Source organism: Phaseolus vulgaris, chromosome 6, assembly GCF_000499845.2.
Source record: "Phaseolus vulgaris cultivar G19833 chromosome 6, P. vulgaris v2.0, whole genome shotgun sequence".
In the NCBI taxonomy this organism is placed as follows: Eukaryota; Viridiplantae; Streptophyta; class Magnoliopsida; order Fabales; family Fabaceae; genus Phaseolus; species Phaseolus vulgaris.
The window spans coordinates 17,372,885-17,384,970 of NC_023754.2; positions in this window are offsets into that span (position 1 = coordinate 17,372,885).

The window sequence follows — 12,086 nt, forward strand, 5'->3', positions numbered from 1 at the left end:
TGGACATTTTCATGATAGCATCCCTCTTGTTGATAAGTTTTAAAAAGGGACACTTCATTTACAATCATTCAAGCATTGTGACTCAATACCTCAAGTATATTGAAGGATCACCAGGCTAAGGTTTCCTTCTATAATCCTTACACCATGGTGATTGGGTCTCTCAATAATAACCTTACATCTTGCGTACGGAATGCACCATGACACCAACAACAATCTACGTTCATTTTAAAGAGCCTTGTGATAATAATGTAAGTGAATGAACCATGTCCGTATATAAATTGTGTATCTATACTTGTGTAACATTCAAAACTAGAAACTATTTTCTTTATCTGTATAGCATATAAGCCTCAGAAAGATCTCATTGTAGACTTTGTCATGATTCTATCAATCTTGTTGACCATTTTTTTAGAATCATTAAAAATTATGATTCAAATCCTCAAGTTTATTGAAGGAGCACAAGAATGATAGAAGCCTATTACGTTCCTTACCATAGTGATTGAAGCCTTTCAACAAACTTTCATCTCACATATTGAATTCGCATCAAGAACGTTTTAGGTTCGTATTAAAGGAGGTCTCAGGATAATTATGTAAGAGAATGAACTATGTACCTATATGAATTGTGTTTCTATACTCATATCCCATTCGCCATCTTTTCTTTATCTACATCGCATATTCCTTGGAAGAACCTTACCACAAACCTTTTTTATTATTCCATCTCGTTGAAGTTTTTTAAGAAATGACACCTTTTTACTATTAATTTGTTTTTTTGGTGAAAATTTTCCCTTGTGTGGGTTTCCTACCACCATATATCAAACAAATATTTGAAAATTAATTAATTTTTAAAACCTTTCTAAAGATCATCAATGATCAATTGAAGTTTTATTCAACTTGCCACCAATACGTTGATGGTCAGACCAAGGTCGCCATAGTTGAAGAGACTTGTTTAAGATTTAATGTGACAAAAATAGCATAATTCGGATTAGGTTTCAACCACAACTAAACTTTTATAGAACTAGATAATCACAAATCCCTTCCCTTGTGCATATACCTTTGATTGGTTTTATGAATACCACGAAATATTTTTCATATCATAATCATAATTTGTGGGCCAAGGTTATACAATAATTGCCCTAAGCAATAACAATATAAACTTTCTACTAATGTCTATTGCCACATTTGGAAACTTAATAATATAACTTGTGTTAGACTTGAATATTACACAACATTTCCGAATCAAATCTCTGTAATGAACTTGAGTAATTGTCTATTTGTAAGAATTGAAGACTTCTTTGTTTACCATGAAACCTTTGAGACTTTCTCTGTTTCCATACGACTTCGCATGTACCAAACATATGACTTAGCTTTCTTCCAAACATGCCTTTAGTCTAGATATGTTAGCACTGAGGGAATTATTTCTTTACCAAGGCACCTTTGCGACTTCTTTGTTTCCATGTGACTTTGCATTTCAGATTCAAGTCGATGACTTACGCCTTACAATGTCATTACTCACCATTGAGTTAAAAAGGCCTCATTTGATTCAATTCCTATATAAGGAACTAGACAATATGACTAGAACATCTATTAGTTAAATTGAGCTATTTTACAAATAGCCTCTTGTGGGTTTATTTTTGTTGAGTTTTTTTCGTTGGGAAGTAGTTACGATACTCTACGACTTCTTTATCTCGATGAAATGGGAAAAATTGTTATTCCAATGCCAAAAACATTAACGATACCCCAACCAAATCATGGAATTGTACCTAAAATTTCATATTACACATTTCCATCTAAGGAGATTGGTTCTATAAATGACTCTTCAATTGTTGATTCACCCATGATCTTCTCCATCATTATCATGTTAGTTGGAAGAATACCCTTCTTCTCAAGCTTCAAGATTTATATCAACATCATAATTCTTAAAAGATTTCTTTCAAGATAAGATATCACGGAAATCAAAAAACGGAGTATCGTGCATTTATTTGTTCAATGGGGCTATTTTTCAAAAACTCTCTGGTGGATTTATTTGCATTGTGCTTTTTACTAGGCAAGAACTAGTTGTGATAAACTATGTCTTCTTTATCTTGATGAAATAGGCATAATCACTATCCTAATGCCCAAACGGAAATTGGGTGTATCTGTGACACTTCAATTGTTGCCTCGCCCCATGATCTTCTGTATCGTCATCAAGTTTATTAGTAGAGCTCCTTTATTTTGAGGCTTCAAGAGTCGTATCAACATCTTAACCTCTAAAGGATAGTTTTTCTTGTGTAAGAGAATAAGTAAATTCAAGCATAAATTGAGATCTCAAAGCTCATATTGAGCTCAAAGGGAAATCCTATAGGAAAGCTATAAGATTATTGATGTTATACAATCATGAATGCTTGTAGGTGAAAGAAACATGTGTAGTAGAGTTAAAAATGCTAGAGGTGGATGATTAAACATCCCCAAATATATCTAGGAGAAGGTTAGAGTAACACTTATTGAGGAGAAAATAATAATGGATTGGCTAGGGTAGTTTTGTTCGTATGCGAATAATGCCAAAAGAGACTTCAGTTATAAAAATGGATCCAATGAAAGACATTACATAAAAAAGTAGCATACTAACCTAATTAATCTTTGGTCTAAATGGTTTATTAAGTATTTCTTTTATGGGATAGTTAACACTGGAATTTTCTAGTTTACTTTCAACAAGTTTTTCTGTATGACAAACTAACCTAATTCCTCCTTATACTCAAACTTCTCCAAAGATTATAAGTAATGTGATGTTTATGCAAAAATGTATATTCATATTGTAGTTTGTAACCAAATATCAGATAGCATGATTTACAAATAATCTTACCATCACTATGTATAAATGTATTAACATGATATTATAAAGAGATAATCCATAATACCAGAGAGAATTTCATATCTCTCAATTGACTTCAACAAATGTATCACAATATTATTATATAGCAGACATGAAACTAAAGTCTATGGATGTATGTATTTCCCTGTTCTCAAATCCAACATCTGCTCATCACTGTTTCCATCCAAAAAGGACAAAAGAAAAGAAGAAACAACAACATAGATATTATAGGTATCTAGCCTAAGGGTACGACAGAAAACTGAAGTAAAAGGATATAATTCAGATAAAACTTATTTAGTAGCATTGCAGTATTGTACATTGATTAAATCATAATATCAAATCCTCTTACAGAAGGGAACTCATTATTGCAGACAAACATATCACATTCCATGCTTGAAGATACTGATTTATGTTTCTCCATTGGATTCCAACTGAGAGTCTGCAAGCCAAAATTTCCATAATTAGAACGAAATAGGAATAAGGTACAGTAGACAAAGTCCACACACACACAAGAGAGAGGTGTGTGTGTGCAAATATGAATAGTTGATATCATTTAAGTAAAAAAGGTGATGAGTTATTGACAATATTGTTAATGCTCAATCCTTTAATTTGATTGCAAGCTTTGTTAACTTAAAAACTCATTCTTACTCTGTACTAAAACTTGGAGAATATAGTTGATCTCCCACATAATTTGGTGAATAAGAATATCTTGTCACAATATGTTAATTTAATACTTGACCATATTGGTCTCTATTTGTATGGACAATTCGACATTAATTATGGATAATAACTCTCAGCATTAATAATAATATATAAAGCAAGGGAGCTAGTGTAATTTTTCAGTCATCAATTAGTCCTAATCTTAAGGGAGGTCAATGTAAAAATTAAGTTATACAGACTTCAATAAGATAATGCCAACTAATGCACTCAAGTTAATTAATCCCCCCAAAAAAAGTAGTTACCAGTTGAAGTCTCTGCATCAGTTTGGAAACTGCTGGAAGAATCAGTTGTGTCACTTATGTTCTCATCCTCCTCCAATGCTGGGGCTGAACCAGCAATTGCATTCATACCAGTGTTTCCATCTCCACCTTCCACCAAATTCTCCGCATTTCTGCTGCTCTGTAGTACCAGAAGCACGAGATAATACAAGTTTAATATCATATAGAATACTAAATTATTTGTCCACCTCTGATTTTATTTAGTCAATTATACATGGGTATGAACAAACCAATGTTTACATTTACATATAGATGCAGATGAATGTGCAAACTAAAGCTTGACAAACAATATAGTGACCTATATCTCTATTGATGAGACAACCATTGCGAAACAAAACTAGAACCAATAAATACTGATAGGAGAAAATTAATGAGAGGATGAATAGATTGTGCCCATCCCCATGGACACAATCACAAAATCTGTACAATTCAATACATTTCAGATTTTATTTGAAATAAAAGACGTCTTATTCCTAAATAATGTGTGCCACAATAAAGTAATAAATTGTCTTTAATACCTTGCAGTAAGACATTTATGTGTTTGGGAAACACTTTCTTTGGAGAATATTTTTTCAAAAATTCATTCAGGAATCTAGGAAAAAAATATATTATTCCTCCAAATTAAATTGAATGAAGCATACACTAGATCATCCTTTTTGTGTATGATAGAGTATATTACTTCGAGAGATGGAGTTAAAATTTTGCAATATAAAGTAGACATGACTAGTTAAGTTGTACAACACATAATCCAGTTAGAATTATTTTATCATGCAATACCTCTCCTACTGTTGGCTTGTCAAATAGGCTTGGTTGACCATGCTCAAACAACCAAAATGATTTCAACAAATTCTCAATGAGCGGATCTGTTTCCTGCAAAGATATTTTATTAAAACAAATAGTCAAGCTATTGATAGTAAAAATATTGCATAGAATAATTTATATTTATAAAAACACATGCAGTCATTGGCAACTCTATCACAATTCTCCCAGTCTAATGAGACTATTAGAAGTATAACTACGTGAAATCGTGTGTAAATTTTAACTTAGCCACTTCAATTGAGATTACCTCAATCAATACAGATTTTTCTTTTGGACCATTGACATTGGGAACCTCAGTTGTCTTCGCTACTGGTGTCATCACTTCACGATGTGAAAGCTGTTGCAATTCACCACATGGCTTTTGATGGGAAAATGGGAATCGAAATTGTGGCATTTCACCACTTACTTTTTGGTGTGCAGATGGTGAGGAAAATACTGGCCATCCACAAGGTAACTGCCCAAAAAAATATGTTTATTAAAATATCCAACAACAGAAGTTAAACCTTCTCGGAAGCAAACTAAAATATATTATCTGAGGTAATGTTCATTACATGCGATGGCATCAAGTTGCTTCCTCTGTTGAGTGCTCCAACTGCAACAAAAAATAAATAAATGAAGAAGAGAGGGGAGAGGGTGGGGGGGGAAGGAGAAGGCTCTGCTTGCATTGACCCTAAATATGCCACCCAAACTTTATTATGAAACATTCAAGTTATTAGTGTGAAAGAATATTTTACTTGTCTTCTATTCATATAATCAACTATCAAGAACATATTTAAGGATATCACGTACCGACCCAAATCTTGACCTCTCGGCCATCATACAATAATCTGACCAATAGTGTACCAGACAACCTCTCTGCCTAGGATGCTATTAGGACCAACCCTGTGTCTCTTATCTTAATAACTTGATTACCCCTCTTCATTGGAGATTATTCTCTTAAGAAGAACCAAATCCCTAATTAACAGGTGAGTTGATCCTAGGAGAGGCCCATGGCAATTAAGGCCCATCGTAGGCAAGTATAAATAGACATAATGGGGACAGGTAAAGGTTAGGTTGACTAGCATTAATAATTTATTTAAGACACATACTTATTTGAACATCGAAGTGTCTTTGCAATAATGCCCCTCTTTCGCCAAGACCAAGATACCAAAAGACAAAAAGCAGAGAACGGGGAAGCCGAGAGGAAGAGAAGTTGAAGAAGACATTCGGAGTTTTGGTTTTACTTGGTCCTTGTAAGAACAATCACCAAGGCTTCTAATGTACCATGTCAATCTTTCAGATGTTTAAGCTTAAATGATATTGATGTCCTTCTTTTAGCATGTTTAAATAATCTACTACAAGTGAATGTATTGAATGGAGAAAATTACATGATAGAAAAAGTGAGTATCATAAGTTGTAAAATATTAGAGATGCTTTTTTTGATAAAAAAATCAGATGGGAAGCAGAAATTTAGTAATGATTTTGAACATACATAAATAATTGTCTGTTAACTAACAACATCTAGTTCCAACTCTTAAAGCTAAAGCAGACAGATCCTACTCTTCTCATGCATAATTTTCTAATTTATTTAAGTCCACATTAAGTAGGATGAACTACTTGATAGAGTACTAAAGTCTTGAAACTCTCTCACCGGAAAAACTAGTTTTTTGGATATAGTTCTATTCTACTCAATTCCTTACCATTGGTGCTTTCACTGAAAGATGCTCTTAAAAGGGGGTGTCAATGTTAGGGGAGTACCACATTTGAGGCAAGACGATTTCAACATTTTCTAGGTCATTCAATTTAAAATGCTCTAATGTATGAGGCAGAGCAAGAAACATACCAGGAGGAAAATTATTAGGCAATTGATACATAGGTTCTGCATTCTTAGAAGACCCTACTTCTTGAAAAGCATTACAACCTTGCTTTCCTCCTAACAGCCCCTCTTTGTCCTGCAACTAATTGATCACATAATTGCACTGATAAACCAACTTGAGTTGGACAATAAGAGGGGGGAGGAGGGTAACTCACATGCATTTGTTTGAAGAACTCAAAATCATTGTTGATAGACCACCACTCCAGCAAAAATCCTTCCGGGACATCCACAGCTGAAAAAATCAATCCCACATTTTACAGTCAAAAACTGCCACACAACAATTAATAATTCCCAGACACAATACATAAGAAGCAATAGAATTGTTTTGAAAGAACAAAAATTACTACAGAGAAACTACCATCAAGAAATTCTTAGTCAAAAAGTTTACATTTTTAATCAAGAAAACAAAATCATCACAAATACCCTCTGTAAAAATGGTTCTCCCAACATTCATATATCGCAGTTTTTCATCAGCAACAAACAGTCATGTTTGTGGTGGTAGCCATTGCAGGGTTTTCTTGGGACTAGTCAAAGGGCTAATCCATAAGCTTAAATACACTCTTACAAACATGCCCTAATTATAGGATCATTCAAGAAACAGTACAGATAAGAAACAGAACAGATAAAGTTTGCTCACCTGACATTCAACTTGCCAACTAAGTCCAACCTCGTAATTGTCAAATAGAAATGATATTTGGACACTCAAAAATCAAAACAACTAAACTAGAATGCCAAAAGTCAATATTTCTCCACACACTCTCAACTCTCGAATAAGAAAATAATATCGGTAGTTTAATAAATGCACGTGATAACATTGGTGTTAAAATATCGATACCCATTATTAAAAAAAAGGCCTTCTTACATAATATACAGCACAAAAAAACATTTTTTGGAAAACACCCAACATCTTAAAATTCTTAGTTCACAAAACCATTCCAATTTTAATTCTCATCTCTGAGCATTCTTTTTTATTTTAGAGAAATGTGATTTTTACAACAACCAAAAGAAAAGTATGAGATAAATAAAGGATATGTTATAGAGGGAGATGGAATAAAAAATTTTGTTGTTTAATAAAGAAGGGGTGGATAAAGTAAAAACAACTACTTCACTAAATAATAATATTTTGATTAAATTTATTTTATTTTTTTAATTCAAAATATTAACATATATTATTATATTATTAAAATAGTTATCAAGTGGGTGTAACTTTTTTGAGTGTCAAACTATAATTTTTTTGATAAATTAATTGTATACATATATGGCAATAGTTATATTTTGCCTAGTTGATATTAAATATAACATTTAGAAAGAGAGGGATGAGTTATTTTTTCCATAACTAATATTAATACCAATTGTTCAACACTAAAACAATCACTAAATCAGTTCAAAACTTTGGATACACATATGATTCAAATTCTAGAGCACTTTGTAATGTAATTTTAACATGAAATGATTCTTTTATATAGCCTTAATATAATAGTTTTAGAATATTCATGAATATTGATTTTGTATATTGCCCTTAACTTCTAACACCTCAAATGAGCTTGTTGGTTTAAGAGGGGCAATTACTCATGAGGGAAAAACAATAAATGTAATTTTGGACATAATGATTTAATATATATCAATATACTTTAAATGCTTTAATTATATATCTTTGTAACTGTTGTCTAAGTTCTAAAAACAAAGTTTTAATATGTATCCATTTAAGGATTTATCTCTGCAACATGTTACAATTTCTAAAATATTGACTCCTCTAAGGTCCACATTTTAGAATGATAAAATGCAAAGTAGCAACTCTTAATTAAAAATCAACAATTGAGATTTAAACAACTTCTTAATCTATTTCCCAGTCACAATTTCAACATTTGAATTTTCAATCAATGGCTATTAAATTATATATATGATTCCATTAAGTGTGGTTATGCATTGTAAAACAGTTTCTAACAAGTTATTAACTTTTGTCAAGAAAAATTGAAAATTTATGGTTCAGGACCATAAAATAATTTCTTCTTCCTATCTCCTTTTCTGTCCATGGAATAACAAAAAAAACAGAGAGAAAACGTGTTTTCCAATTTGAGGGACAAGAATTGGATTAAAACCAACATCAGTTACCGTGACAACCTTCAAGCAAATTCAAGAACACCCTTTAGTAATCTCTTTTACCAAAACACAGTATGAGAGAAAAAGATGAAAACTTTTCCAGAAAATGGCAGATAACATGCACAGAGAAATCCTCACAGAAGAGCAAAACCAAAGCAAGAACCAGGGAGAATAAGCAAAACAAAACAAAACAGGAAAACGAAATAAAGAATGTTATACCATCACGGGAATAAGCAGCGGCGGAATCCGGCGGAAGTTCAGCCTCGTTCCTGAAAATCTCAGCAGTGTGGTGCATGTTTCGTTTGACAAGATAATCATAAATGTAGCGTTCAAACCTTACAAGAAAAGAGAGTGAAAAACGTTATATCAGAAAAGTTATCAGAAAAAACAAGCAAGACCCAGATGAGAAAAAAAGAGAAAAGGATAGAAGAACAGTGAAGGTGGTGGAGATGGTACGTTTGGCGAGAGCTCCAGTGCTGGTCCATGGCCGGAAAGGTGGTGGAGTTGAGAGAGAGGAGAGGATGAGAGAAGGAAGAAAGCAGAGGAAGAAGAAGAACAGTGAAGAGAGAGAGAATGAGAGAGTTAAATGAGCATTGGCACTGTGAAAGAAACGTTTGGGTGCATTAGAGAGAGAGAAAGAGAAGAAAGAGAGAGAGAGAAAGAAAGAGAGTGCAATGTGTAAGAACAAGGTTCCATGCAGATGGCAAAGTTAAGGAGTTTAATTCAAACAACGGTTCTGCTCTTACGTGGTGACAGTTACTTCACTCCCTCACTCCATAACCCCACTCACTCACTGTGTTCTTCACCATGCACACTATTTTATCCAATTTTTTTTCTCATATATCACTATTTTTACTTTTATTTTCCTATTCAACACTTTTTTTTTTATTACTTATCTAACACTATTTCTAACTTTTTTTCCTCACTATTTCTACTTTTAAATTTATATTTATTTTATTCATAATATTTACTACATCAAAATACCTATAAAATATTTTTATTTTTTTATATTAATATTTCTTCATAAAATTTTATATTTTTAATTTATTTTAATTTTATAAATATTTAAATAAAAGAGAAAATAAAAGTATAAATAGTGTTATTTGAAGAAAAAAAAAAGTATTTTCTCACTTGCTGATGTCAAATAAGAACCTTTTTTTTTCCTTTTTTTCTGTCAAACACATTATGATTATTATTATTATCATTAACTATTATTAATTATTAATATTAATAATAATAATAAATGAGGATGCTGATGTTGTAATAAATATTTATATTATGTGCTATTTCTTAGCTGTATGTGTAACAGACTTTGGGAAAATAATATTCAGACTATTTAGTATTTAATGAGTATGTAACTTTTAAGACTTCAATGAACTTTGTAGTCTTCTCAATCCTCTTTATTAATTTCTTTATTAATTACAAGAATTTATTGACTTCTTAAAATTATAAATTCAGGCTCATTAAATATATTAAACGCACTTCACATGCTTTTCTTAATTTTGAGAAGTGATGGATAGAAAAACTAGTTTATAAACTTGATGATAAACTAGTTATTAATTAATAAACTTTTAATTATAAATTTCGAATTGCTAATTTATCGAATTGAAAGTGTGTGGTATAATTAGCTCATAAACTATACTTGTTCAATATAAAATATGATGAAAATGTATGGCCATGTAAGTTTATTGTATAAATAAAATTTGTTTTTCTTTATAAAATTATTATTATTATTATTATATAATTGTAATTTTAGATTCTAAAAATTAACTAAGTTTTTTATTAAATTTTTAATTTAAAAAATTGTTTTTTTATTTAGAAAAGTTATTTTATTTAATTCAATTGATTATTAATTTAATTTAATTTTTTTATTTCTAAAAAAATAAACTACATTCAAAATTAAAGTGATATAATAAATACTTAAATAATAAAATGATTAAAATAAATATTTAATATCTTGTATATTAAATTCTCCAACATACTTTTCGAAACACCTACAATAATATCAAATATATTAAGAATAACAAGAAAATACATATAAATATGTGATAGTATTTGAAAAAAAATAAACAAAGTACAAATTAGAAAGTAATTTAGTCAAATAAATAATTAGTTAATTTATTGATTTCACTAAACGCACTTCAAAATTGCTGTAATAACATTTCCTTCATTTAATAATTAAAAAGAAAAAACAAAACAATTCTCTTATCAATACTTTTCACTACTTTCTATTCTATAATATACAACTAAGAAAAAATATATTAATAATATAAATATCTTCTATTTTGTAATTAATTAATATCTTTAATAAATTAAAATATTTATTTTTATGTTAAATTACTTCATTAAATTAAAAATGAAACCGAATTTATAATTGTTAATAATGTAAATTACAGCATTACTATTATTTAAATAATATAATATAAAAATTAATTTCTTAAACTATTTTAATTTTAATTTTAGTTTTAAAGAAAATAGGTTAATAAGTCAACTCTCCCCATTCTATCTCTTGGTCCACTAGTTTGACGAACCAGATAAAACTGACAAATAAATTGAAAACATATCCAACCTGTGGACCTGTGTCCATTTTGTCCCTAACACATAATTTTGTGAGAATGATATTAAGAAACATTAATACAATTTAATATATATATATATATAAATGTGTGTGTATATATAATTTTTCAAGAATAGTGTTAAAAAATTGTGTGACAATTATTTAAAAAAAAAAGAATTTATTGAAGTTAAAAAAATTTATCTAATTACTTATTTTATCAAATAAATAAATTACTAAACTATAATACATAAGAAAATTATCAATAGTGTATTTCTTTTAAGATAATTAAAATATAATAAAATTACTATACCTTCATTTGATTATTAATAATAAAAAATCAAATATTTATCTTGCCAAACGGTACATTGAAGGACTCACTTTCTTTTGCAAAACTTTGCAAAATACTTTTAATTATTAAGTAAATTTACATAATCTTTTACCTAACATAAATTATACAAATTTCAGTCCATGATAACATAATTTTAAAATACAATAATATTTCCCTCTTATTGAAAACCTCGTTCTTGTTATTTTAATAATATTAAAAGTCTTTACCTTCATATTTATATACTTTAGTATTTAATTGCATTCTCCTTTGTGTTATTTTTGCATGTCACGTTTAACTTTTTATCTTACTAAAGAAGGTAGTGTATACTGTATCTATACATCTATACTGATATATAAAATTGACACCAACTTTGTAATTGTTCTTTTAATTTTTGTTATAATTTTAAGTATTGTTGTAACTCTTTTATTATAGTAACTGTTTCTTTATTAACAAATAAAAATGCCTTCCAAATTAGTTGAAAAAGAAATTTTAACATTAAATTTATAATCCCTGCTTATGTGTGTGTGTGTATATATATATATTACATATTATATTTTTTTTATAATGAACATTCTAATATAAGC